This window comes from Haemaphysalis longicornis, unplaced genomic scaffold (assembly GCF_048455015.1).
Source record: "Haemaphysalis longicornis isolate Haplotype H1 unplaced genomic scaffold, Haemaphysalis longicornis Haplotype H1 scaffold_62, whole genome shotgun sequence".
Lineage (NCBI taxonomy): Eukaryota > Metazoa > Arthropoda > Arachnida > Ixodida > Ixodidae > Haemaphysalis > Haemaphysalis longicornis.
Genome location: NW_027526410.1, coordinates 1392071 through 1404329, shown reverse-complemented (window position 1 = coordinate 1404329; position 12259 = coordinate 1392071). Strand labels below are relative to the sequence as shown.

The 12259-nt window shown below is 48.4% G+C and overlaps 1 long non-coding RNA gene across 1 annotated transcript in view; it reads right to left on the bottom strand.

Annotated features, from left to right (window-relative positions):
- Window positions 1-11235: 11235 nt before the first annotated feature.
- The window catches only part of LOC144144121 (uncharacterized), a 33310-nt gene continuing 32286 nt past the window's right edge, over window positions 11236-12259 (bottom strand). The window contains exon 3 of the long non-coding RNA XR_013317164.1: window positions 11236-11366. This is a non-coding gene — a long non-coding RNA (uncharacterized LOC144144121). The remainder of the gene's footprint in view (window positions 11367-12259) is intronic.

The window sequence follows — 12259 nt, the reverse complement described above, 5'->3', positions numbered from 1 at the left end:
AGGATGTCGGAGAAAAGCGTGCGCCATTGGCGAAGCCAAAAGCAACGCCTCGCGTCCTGCAGCAATTTGAAGAAAACCTCATTTTGAGGGCGGATCGGGCCACATCCCGAACGTGAGTGTAAGGTTGCCGAGTTCGTATGGGAGCTGCATGCCAGGTCGCTACCGGTGATATCAGGTGTATATATATATATACAGGCCAAAGCTGACCAGCTCGCACGTGCTGTCGAGGGCGCAGTTCAAGGGCTCACCATTGTGGTTGTAAAGCTTCATGAAGCGAAACGGCTTTGCAGCAACAGAGGACCTCCATTTGCCAAAAACTGCCAAAAGGAATTCGAGCATAAGCTCGTGAATCCCAGTGCTATGTCATCGACCTGCGCCAAAAACGTGGGGCTATATGGTGGAGGTTGGAAATGCTGACGAGACTCCAGTTTGGTTTGACATGCCTTCCAATGCCATCGTTGCTGAACAAGGGGGCGAAGTGAAGCTGCTGACAGTTTCAATTTTTTCGCCGAGTGTGTTTTTGTGCCATAAAACTTTTCATTTTTACAATTTTCAAGTTAAGGGGTCGACCTATAACCCGTTTTTTACGGTGTTTCTCGCAAGGATGTTTGCGCAGCCCTGTGAGCCGCCACACAGCCCCAGCCACCCCCACTGTCACTTGGCAGCAGAAGTACCTCTATGATATCACCATGTACAGGACAGAAGGTCGAAAAATCTTCTACCTTGATGAAACCTAGGTCAATGCAGGACACAGGCTATCGAAAAATCTTCTACCTTGATGTAACCTAGGTCAATGCAGGACACAGGCTATCGAAAAATCTTCTACCTTGATGAAACCTAGGTCAATGCAGGACACAGGCTATCGACTGTTTCGATAGACACAATGGTTGCTTCCCACCATGACCCCTTCGTGCGTGGTCTGATGACAGGTTTGAAGCAGCCATCGGGGAAACGCCAGCACCTGATTGTTACTCACATCAGCAGGAGGACAGCTTTGTCGGTGGTTGCATGAATTTTTAGGGGTAGGAAGACCGACGACCGCGACGAGCAGATGGACGGAACCCGCATTGAAAGGTGGTTTGTTGCCATTTTGGCGGAACTGCCACAAGGTAGCGTCATTGTCATGGACAATGCTTCGTACCACTCACAGCTGGAAGCAGTGACTACGACTTCATGCAAAAAAGCCATTCAGGACTGGCTAACATCTAAAGGACTTGCTTGGGATGAAAAATGCTCAAATAGGAGCTCTGAAAACATGGTACATCAAGTATCGTATTGACGGTCCAGCTGAAAGGGCAGGATGTACTGTGCTTAGGCCCCCGCCCAGCTATTGTGAGCTCAATCCAATTGAGCCGATATGGGCACAGATTAAAAAAGGCATCACTGCCAAAAATGCCACATTTGAACTGGCAGACGTAGAGGTGCTCCTGCGGGAAGAAACTGACAAGGCAACAGCTCAACACTGGGCGAACGCTGTTCCGTATGTGATACACATTGAATCAAAGTTCAGGGGAGACGGTGGAGCAAGTGCGCATGTTCAACCTACTATAATACATATGGGTGAAGACGATATGAACTCCGACAGTGACCTATCCGGGATCGAGTCCCTTAAAGATGTGTAAGGTTACCACCAATACATAGCTTTCATAGACATCACACGCAAAGACTTGTGGGATATGTCCTGCCATCTTCAGGTGCTGAGCAGCTGGCGGAAGCAGAGTGCACACGGTAAAAAATTACAGGGTGGTTGTTTCCTCACAGCGTCATCATGCCGATGTGTGCCATATTTGGCTGCGCAAGCAGAAGCAAGTCTTCTGCTCAGAAAACTAACACCGAACCAGGTGTTGCACTTCACTGTTTACCGAAGGTAATTTCGCAGCAGTGCGAGCGCACCAAGCTTCCATACGAGAAGTGCCGAAGAGTGTGGCTGGCACATATCAACGGGAAGGCTTTGAAAAACCTGGACAACATCCACATATGCAGTCGGCACTTCTTCAAAGGTAAGAAAAAGTCTACTCTATGCACTGACACAAACCTAGTCATTCTACGAGATGTTTACCACAGCAGCTGCAGCTGACAATAAAATGTGCTACGGGCCTTGCCATCGCCTACGTGTTTGCTGTGCCGGCGTTGTTCATAGCAAAATGAGTCGAGGTGTGTAACGTTGCACCCCTTCATACTTTAGAGGGAGACCTTCAAATCTGATGGACGATGCAAATACGGACTACGGGCCGACGCAGGATCTAGGTTGCGTGTGTGGGGAAAGACCACCGGCAGGCATGTCCGTCTATTTTGAACGGTCAAAGGGGTCGTGGCCACAAGCAATCACAAAGAATGTCGCCGATGCAGTAGCTAGCCAGTTATTGGAGGACAAATGCACTCTAGAGCAAGTGCTTGCAGATGACCTGTCGCAGGTAAGTGGCAGCATGCGTGCGGAGTGAACGGTGGGTACCGTATTTTCGGTGTATAAGTCGCAGTTTTTTTTCTGAAATTTTAGTTGGTGCGTCTTATCCACCGGTGCGACCTATGTATGGAATAAATCCGGTTCGCGGCGGCTGCGCCTCGCCAGCGCACGTTGAGACACAGCTCTATGGTCTAAATGAATCCTAGCCGCACTTGTCTCAGGAAGTATACGACGCAGAATGAGGGCTGATTCTTTTCATGACGTCATGGCAGACGTGTGTAGACAAAGCTGCGCGAAATTTCGAAGTTTCGACAGAAGAAACTAACTTTGCTCGTGTGTTATGCTATGCATGATGCAACATAGACCCCTCTTCCTTTTTTCCAGAGACCCATTCAGACGACAAATGAGTATCCTGAGGGCATGCGGGACCGGCCCAAAATTAGGGGGCCTGATGTGTCACAGCCTTATTATTTAATTCGCACGTAAGCCTGCAGGAGGTATGCTGTAACAAGTCCTCGAAGTCGCACAATTGCTTGCAGTCAGGCTGGGCCTAACTGAGAAGACTGGCTACAAATAAAGACTGGCTACAAATACTTTTTAGCATCACAGTTGAGCAAAGATCCGACTGAAAAGCTGTTTGGTATTATTCGCCAACTTTTTGGTTGCAACGATTACCCGACTTCTGCGCAGTTTTTGCCAGTGACGTAAACTGCCTCAGCTTCTACAATTTGGTGAAAGCTGCAGACACTGGAAATTGTGCAGGTGGAGCACTCGTGTCATTAGACGGAACAGATGATGTGGCCAGCCATGTGGATATTCTTCTCGACTCTGGGAAGCTCGTTGAAGCATCAAACACACTCAAAGCTTCTTTACTAGTCTCAGACCATGCGTATCCTGAGCAAACAAGACTCATATATTCTTTGGCTGGCTATGTTGCCCGACACAAGATAGTGCCAAGCTTGTCCGTGTGTCTTCTCATGTCAGCAGAAGATGCGAACAAGGACATTTCATCTTTCACTACTTTCCGCGACAATGGCAAGCTACTGTAACAGTAAAAAGAGCTCCTTTCCTTCATAGAAACTCTCAGAGATTCTTTTACTCTTTGGTTTAGCTGGAATAAGCTCCACGGGGAGAGCATAACTGAGCTTCCCGACAGGAGGGGAAATTTGGTTTCCTGGTGCGGCATGATAGTGCCATAAGCACTCGGTGCAGGTCACCCTAGCAGCATCTGTTGTGTAAGCAGAAACTGCCTGATCGCCACAATCTGCATTCAGATAAGTAACAAAAATGTTGTGTAGCCAGTATCATCTCGTCCACTACCAAATCATCTGCCGTAGCAGCAGCAAACCCCCATTAGTTTCTGTCGTGATATTACCAGGTCGCAAGCCGCTGTCTATGCGCCAATAAGTGACACCTTGAAAATCTGACACCATGCTTCTACAATCAATTATGGCTCCTGTACAACATTATTGGTGATAGGCAGTCACCCAGGAGGCATGTTTCTACACGATTTCTGGACCCTGCTCCCGGTATCAACAGTCCTAATGCATGCAATTTGCTTCAAACCAGTACTGAATGCAGACACCACTTAATTCACTTGCAGTACAGTCTCATAGGCTGCAAATAAGGCCATGGGTAATCCCATCCTAGAGTGGACTTATGGGCCCCATTCCCAAGCCCAAGGACCGTTTTTAACAGTCGATGCATTGAAATTCCAATCAAATCTCCAAAGGGCTCGTGTCGCAGTCTACCAAGCTCACTTGGCATAACGAATAACTCTAAGCACACGGTAGAGTCCCACTGAAACACAGACTTCACTAACAGGTCACAGCGCTTGGAAGGAGTTGTTTTGTATGTCTGTGAACAACCATTCTTACTTTCCTCTCCATCTGTAGCACAAAGGCACCTACCTGCCAAGTAGAAAGCACTGTAAACCTATGCTTGAAGACAAAACAACATGCAGCTGGCGCAGACAGACAAAACAATTAAAATTTTTGCACTTTTTGACGAAATCATGCACTTGAAAAAAAAAGTGTCCACCCCACGGTGTACAACTTTAGCAACGACTTCTCATAAAAAAAATGTTTGTACAGGATGGGAGAACACTTTTTGAGTATGTTGGCGCATCAACATTTGATTAGGAGTAAAGAGTGACACAAGAGCGCTTCGTTTTCCAACACCTGGAAAAGTGAAACGTCTTCAGACCCGCCCAACAGGTGGCACTGCTGCCCTCTGCCCATGACAAGGCGGCGGCCATCGGCGCCAGTTCTCTTGCTCATCCAAGACTGCTGTTCCCCCGTCTCCTACTGCATGTGATTGCTTTGCAGTTTGTATCGCAGTATGTGGTAATAAAGTGGGCGCTCTTTTGGTAGCGGGCCAGCGTTTTTCTGGTCAGAGCGCGGTTATTCAATGAATGGCGACTGCTTTCTCTGTAAGCCTTGCGGTTAGACCAGTGCAGCAAAAGGACTTAGTGTCGCCTCCTACCAGTGATGTCGACAACTGTGAAAGGAAAGAGTGCCTGGATGGTTCACCAGGTGGTGTGGTAGTCCCGAGGCCACCAGCAGCCTTCAAACCGGCCCATAGCATTGGCTCTCCGCAATGCTATCGCTTGCTGTGGCTGTGCGCTTTTGAACCTAGCTGCTCCCTGCTTGTGCTGGGTTTTATTTATTTATTTATTAACATACCTACATTCGCCAAAAGGCATTGCTGTAGGGGGGTGCGATACAGGAAAATAAGCACAAAGAATCACACGCACGGCATAATGGTAACAAGGGAAAAAAATCCAAAGAAAAACCAGCGCAAACAAGAAAGGACAGTGATACACTAAAAAAAAAAAAGTTTTAGATTATGTGACCATGCTAAAGTGCTGCCAGGGCTTCGCATACAGATTATACCGGACTCAACGGATAAATGCAGGTAACAGCAGTGCACTAAAAAAGAGCAAAAAATATCCATTCAAGCCATGTTGTGCTCGTGTGCAAGTGCTGCCAGAGTGCAGCAGAAAACAGTTCAGTGGGGGCGGCAACAACAGTGTCGGGTAGGGCGTTTCACTCTTTAATCGACCGGGGGAAAAATGACGCTTGGAATGTAGATGTACGGCAATAATATTTGGCAATTTTTTTACTGTTGTCCCTTCGCGTAGACACATACATGGGCGGATGAAGGTACAGATCAAAGCTCCTTGCCCAATCAAGGAGCTTTGGGCTGCGTTCTGCTTTCTTGTCGGATGTGCGACCATACTTGCCCGTACGGAGGATCTGCTTGGTGCCATGGTGCTAGGTCAGCTACAAGTCATCAGCGGAAAAGGTGTCATTGTTACAAGCCCCCGCCTATCCTGTTGTTGTCTTGCAAGAAAGTGCCGAAAATGATCAGAGGACAAGGTACTAAACAACACCCAGATGGTGTGTTCTCGCCATTTTAATGAACATGCTACATACATATGGCATCCAAGCACAGGATTAATGGAGAGAATCTGGAGCTTGAACATGAATGGCCAGCAAGTCCCAACGGCACAGTGCCGACTGTATTTACACACACACCTTCATATCTGACAAAACCAGTTCCATAAAGAAGAAACGAAGAAAGAGAGACCTAATTCTCCAAGAGAAACCTCAAAAAAGAGGCTTCAAGAGAGACCTCACTCTCTGTTGGGACACGCCTTCGGAGGCGTGTTTTTCTTTCGCATAATAAAACTGAACAGGCAATATAGAGAAGCTAGAGACGAGGGTTGGTTGACCGAACGAAGCCTCGCGAGTTAAATACGTTTAGCTGAGTGCATTAAGGTATTTCTCTGTTTTCATATATATTGTATATATTTGTGAACTGGAATGTATTGAACTGTGACCAAATGTCGTCGCCCATAGATTAATAAGAGTTAACCCCAGGATCTCCAGAGCCAGTGCATACTTCATCGCTGTACCGAACATGCTATTGTAGTGGCAGGCCAAAACCAGTCGCTACAAAGAAGGGAATGCTTGTGATGGACAGTGTGCGGGCACACATCTTGAATTCCAAAAAAAAAGAAGAATAGTGCGCACAACTGTACCCAAGTGGTGATACCAGGCAGCATGACAAAGATGCTACAACCACTGAGCATTTCTGTGAACCGTGGTTTCAAAGCTCCGGCGCTTCTGGGAGTCGTGGATGTCAGAAGGTGACCATAGTTGTACAAAGACAGAACGCATGAGACGCGTGGTGTTTGGAGAGGTGGCCAAATGGGTCTCGACGCCTGGGACTCCATTTCAACAGTTATAGCTGGGTTCTTGAAGGCTGGACTGATCCAGTTCGCAAGTGATGACGATGTTGGCGCACACAAGATCAGTGAGTCTGAGGACAACAGAAGGTGTAGCTGCTTGCCTGAGCTAGCCGTGTGCGTCTACCAAGCCACCGGCGTCAGCCACGTAATGCATGCCCTCCTGCAAGCCAAGCGTACAGACGCCAACTGGAACAAACTTGAGTGCGATCATAATGCCTCACTGCGCTTGTGCCTTGGGCTGCCCAGGCATTCCAAGGTGGCCAGCATGCTGGCCAAGGCCCCCTGGCCACTACGATTGCAGACGCTGAGGTATAAGTTGAGCTTTGTGGCGCAGCTCAATGCTGTCCCAAACAGCCCCTCACTGCTCTCAAGGTTCAAACAGTGTGCACACTCACACGCAGCGAAGCTTCTGAGCATCTTCGAGGAGCTCGTGGGTGACGAGGAGTCACGCATAGGGACACTCCCACAACCGCAATGCGATGCAACTGTCCCCATCTTCACAACAATTCCTGGTCTCTGTGGTAAGATCACCACCCCCACGTGCGAAATGCAGCAAGAGACTGCCTGCCTACTGCAGATGGCTCTGTGCTCCCTGGCTCGCCAAAATCTGCCACCGACACGTGCACCCCCCCCACTCAAATGGACGTAGCACTGAAGCGAAAGCTCCAGCTCAAGCTGAGCTGGTGGGGTTGCACCTCGACAGACGTGTTTGCGGAACAAGTGCAACGGGGTGTCATTCTCTGTGACAGCAAAGGTGCTCTGCTCCACCTGCAGAGGCGTCAAAAACATGGGCCCCTCGTGTAGCAGCTGGCCAAGAATCTGTGTGACTTAAAGGAGAAAGAGCGCAGCATTTCCCGTGTGGAACAAGAGCTGCTGCTGCATGCAGAAATTGGGGAGCTCAATACTAATCAGGCCTCGATGTGAGTGCCTTGAGTAGTACAAGCAGACGTGCGGAGGGGTAACAGGATCGGTGCTCACAAGTGGAAAAGAACCAGCTCTGATGCACACCTGGCGAGCAGTATAGCGCAATCACCCCTGGGGCATTGTCAAGCCCAAAAAAGAAAGCCAGTGCCACCAAGGCATGGGCTGGAAAATGAACTCCTTGCATGGCACGAGTACAATTCCCTCATCAGACCCATTGGCCCTACAGACTGAGTCGCTACTTTCTGAACGGCAGTGTTAACTGTGGATTGCACAAGAACTCAATACCTGCCAAAAGTAATTTCTGGAAAGTAGAAGCCTGATGTCGCTGCCTTTTGCGGGATTCGTGTAACCAACCGCACAATGGGTCACTGCCATGGCAAAGCCACAAAATGAAAAAAAAAAAAAAGAAATCCACCTTTTGCGCATGTGCAAGGTATAGCAAGCATGCCAGTCCAAATGTTTTGGCGAACAGTTTGCCGGCTGCCGTGATTACATGTAGGCTGTGACATTACAACTACCATATCAAACCCTGCAAAAGGTTTGTTGCAGTCAGAATTAAATTTTATAGGCAAAGGATGCTGTAACATAATTGCTAAAACCTGATATATATACATATATATATATTGTAAGCACGTTCCGAGCATCACGTCCTAATTACAGTGACTGGGTCGTACTTGTGGGCAACATCCTGTGCTTCATCTTCTTGCCCTCATAATCATCCTCAAAACCATTCTACCAATCCTCTTGGGAAGATCATTGTCATCGGAGGCTGGTTCCGGGTCCGCAGCGGTTGCAACGCATTCTAATAAACATCCTCCAGCACCTGTCCTTCAAGGCCCTTTCAAGTGGTAGAGGTCGACCTCAATCCTGTCCTCTACGCCTTCTGATTGCCCCCCTGGAGCTCCGTTCCGGTCGCCGTTTACTGGCACAAGCCATGCGACCGCCGCAGTATTTTCAATTAGGGTTCAATTGTTTTCAATTTCAATTGGACCTAGGGTAGGCTCTAAGTTTCTGGAAATCTCCAGTTCTCTCTCGCGGGAAGGGCATAAAAGGAGAGGAAAAGCGCAGGGAAGGGACATCCTTGGAAAAAAATCGAGCACTTGGGTTGATCTCCGACCTCGCTTGTCCAAAGCCAACGTCGTCAACATACGTGGCAGCTCCGCAGCCCTTGTAGACGCAGAGGCTCCGATAGGAACCAGTCATGCTGCGACGCTTGCGGTGGCTTTGCTGCCCTCTTCTGCCCATCCCTTTGTCGAACTTCAGCGCCCGCATCATCCAGAAGTAATGGAGTGTTGTGTTTTTAATTCCATACTCCCGCTTACGTAATTATATCTACCTCTGAAATCCTGTTCAACTTGACCCATGACTTCAAAAACGTGATTCCCTTCTCAAACGGCCCCACAAAGCAAACAACACATGTGGCCAACACGGCATTTGTGCCCCTCTCCTTCCCAGATTTCCCCGAGCCCAGGTTCAACCCTTGGCACTTGCAACGGACGTAACTAAACTGCGTGCCGACATCAGACTGGACCGCGCTCGGAATGTGAGACGTTAAAAAAAATCCTGTGGAACCAGGTACCAAGGAAGTTCCATTACTCGAAGGGCTTATTCTAACACCACATATTCCATACTTCTAAAATAGAAGAACAGACCCACGGTAACAAACTCACTCGACCACATGTCATTTGGTAACATTTTACATCTTTCGGGAGAAAAAAAGAAAACAGTTTGATAGCCTCGAATGCGAGTCCCATGTGCTGGACCTCCAGAGCTAGGGGACTGAAGCACCTGCGCATCTTTTGAATGTTTCAAGTGCTACATAGGGATTGCAAAACTGTTTTAGAATAACTCGATTTGGGTACTCAAATTTAACTTTATGTGGCTTAATATTTCTGCCAATGTCACTGCTTTTGCCAATTATTTTTTAAATAGAATCTTTGATGAATACATAAACCAGGCAATAAAACACGACACAGACTTCACTAAGAGAATTTTTCATTTGTAAACTTCATTGTTGACATTGCCAATGTGCTGTGATAGTCACTTAAGGGTTGTCTTATCCTAGCTTGGAGTGAGCAAAACATTTTGCAATAGGAATTCAATAGGAGTTTATTGGTATAACTTCCATACAGCTGAGAGCCAGAGACGGCCAAAAGGCAGGAGCCCACACACCAGAGTGCTGGATGCCTCCTCAGCTGTATGTTAACAATATGTAGGACATGTGAAAATGATTATAACTTGATATAACTTGATAACACTGTAACATAGCCTTCAGGATTTCGTAGGGTTAAGGCACAGACAACTTTCGTGTCATCTGCTAAGAACTTCCGTCTTGGAGGCTACTGACTGTTACACCTTGCAGTGGAGATAAGCAGGCATGGCCTACTTTGAGGGTCTACATGGACTTCTCATCACAAGTTCGGAGGGTTAAGGCACACAAATCCTTATCGGCCGAGCTTCAGCCTTTCTTCCAAGTGCGTGACGAACTTTCTGTGGTAGACAATCTGATCTTGCGTGGCGAACGGCTTGTGGTTCCCACGTCACTCACGCAGCAGGTAATCGCTGCAGCACATGAGTCGCATCCCGGAGTGGTGCGAACAAAAGCGCGGCTGCGAGAAAAGTATTGGTGGCCGGGCATGGACCGCCAAGTCGAGCTAGCTATTCAGAGGTGCAGCATATGCCAGGAAGCAGACAAAAGTACAAAAGTCAGAGCTGCACCATTGCAACCGGTCCCATTTCCAGATCAGCCGTGGCAGAAGCTGGGCATGGACATTGTCGGTCCATTTGAGCGGGCGCCTTACGATTGCAGATATGCAATCACGCTGGTCGACTATCATTCCAAGTGGCCCGAAGTACACTTCTGTGGTGACACAACAACCAGCGCAGTAAAGCGGTTTTTGGTGTCTGTGTTCGCGCGCGAAGGCTACCCAGATGAGATTATTTGCGATAACGGCCCACAGTTTGTATCCAGGGAATTCCAGGCGTTTCTGCAAGATCGCGGCATTCGCTTGAAGCATTCGTCCGTGTACCACCCACAAGCAAACGGCCAAGTGGAGAGATTCAATAGAGTACTAAAAAGCTTCATTCAAGTGGTGGTTCTTGAGCAGCGACCCTTGCGCCAGGCGGTAACAGAGTACCTGGGTGTCTACCGATGCACACCGCATGCTACAACGGCAAAAGCTCCAGCGCTTCTGCTACACGGGCGGCTGCCAAGAACTCGGTTGGATGTCGTCGGGCATCCGTCGGGCACCTTCTTTGACGATCCTGGGTTGGAACTCCGGCGTTTACGGGAGCGGGTGAAGCAAAAACAACAGGACAGCAAACGATACACGGATGTTCGGAGGGCTGCAAGAGAAACCAGAGTTGACGTTGGTGACTTCGTCAGAGTGAAGAAACCCACAATTAGATTTAAAGGCGACCTGGAATTCAGCCGCCCAAGAGAGGTGATCAGCAGAAAGGGACCAGCCTCTTTCCGCCTGGATGACGGTAAAACCTGGAATGCGTCGAAGTTCTCAAAGGTTCCGCGAGCCTCTCCTGCTCTTTATACGTGGAGAAGAAACAGTACAGCTAGTGAAAGAGGGTCTCCGCCTACATGTGAGGGCCCTACCCCAGAATTAACGACGAGGACTTCTTCGGCTGCTCCTTCGGCTGCGCAGGTGCCCATGTCTCCTTCGGCTGCGCAGGTGCCCATGTCTCCTTCGGCTGCGCAGGTGCCCATGTCTCCTTCGGCTGCGCAGGTGCCCATGTCTCCTTCGGCTGCGCTGGCGTCCAGGTCTCCTTCGGCTGCGCAGGCGTCCAGGTCGCCTGCTGTTACGCAGTCGGCCGAGTCTCCCGGAGCAGTCACCCAGCAACGAAGGGTGCAACCACCAAGAAAGAGACTACCACCACAGCGTTATGGCTACAACTAGTGCGCGAAGTTGTGCGAAAGCGAAAGGAACTGACATATTCATTGTGGTGGATTTCTTTAGTAAATGTGATCTTGTATTGGTATTTAGCTATGTTCATTGTAGTTTGTATTTTTGTATAGTATTTTTGCATATGTACTAACCTACTACATTACTAATCCATATAGCTGTTTTTAAGGAAGGGAATGTGTTGTATATTTGTCTCTTTGGTTTCGGTTCCGTGATTCACGGCCGCAGGTGGCGCCAGTGTTGTTTAGGTATATAAGCATGCGCAACTTGGAATAAAGGGTCTTTTGTTCCGATGGGCACTCAAGTTGTCTAGTCGTTCATTCATCGGCGGCACACGCCACCACTACTCTTCTCATCACAAGTTCGGAGGGTTAAGGCACAGACAACTTTCGTGTCATCTGCTAACAACTTCCGTTTTGGAGGCCACTGACTGTTACACCTTGCAGTGGAGATAAGCAGGCATGGCCTACTTTGAGGGTCTAGATGGACTTCTCATCAGAAGTTTGTTCTATACAATTCAAAAGTGTCTTGCTAGGATGTGCACAGTGAAATTTCAGTTACCAGAGCTGCTTACCACAGGGTGTCCCAAGTGCCCTTCATGTAGTACCGTTAAAGTGGTGGAATGGCTTGTGTGCATTGGTATTGTTTAAAATGCAATACCTGTGTTTACAAATATTTCAGAGCATCTCAACAGGGAATTTCTCTGCTGGAAAACTCCACTCAGAAGTGCTGTATCCCTTTCACCATTGTCCTTGCACAATT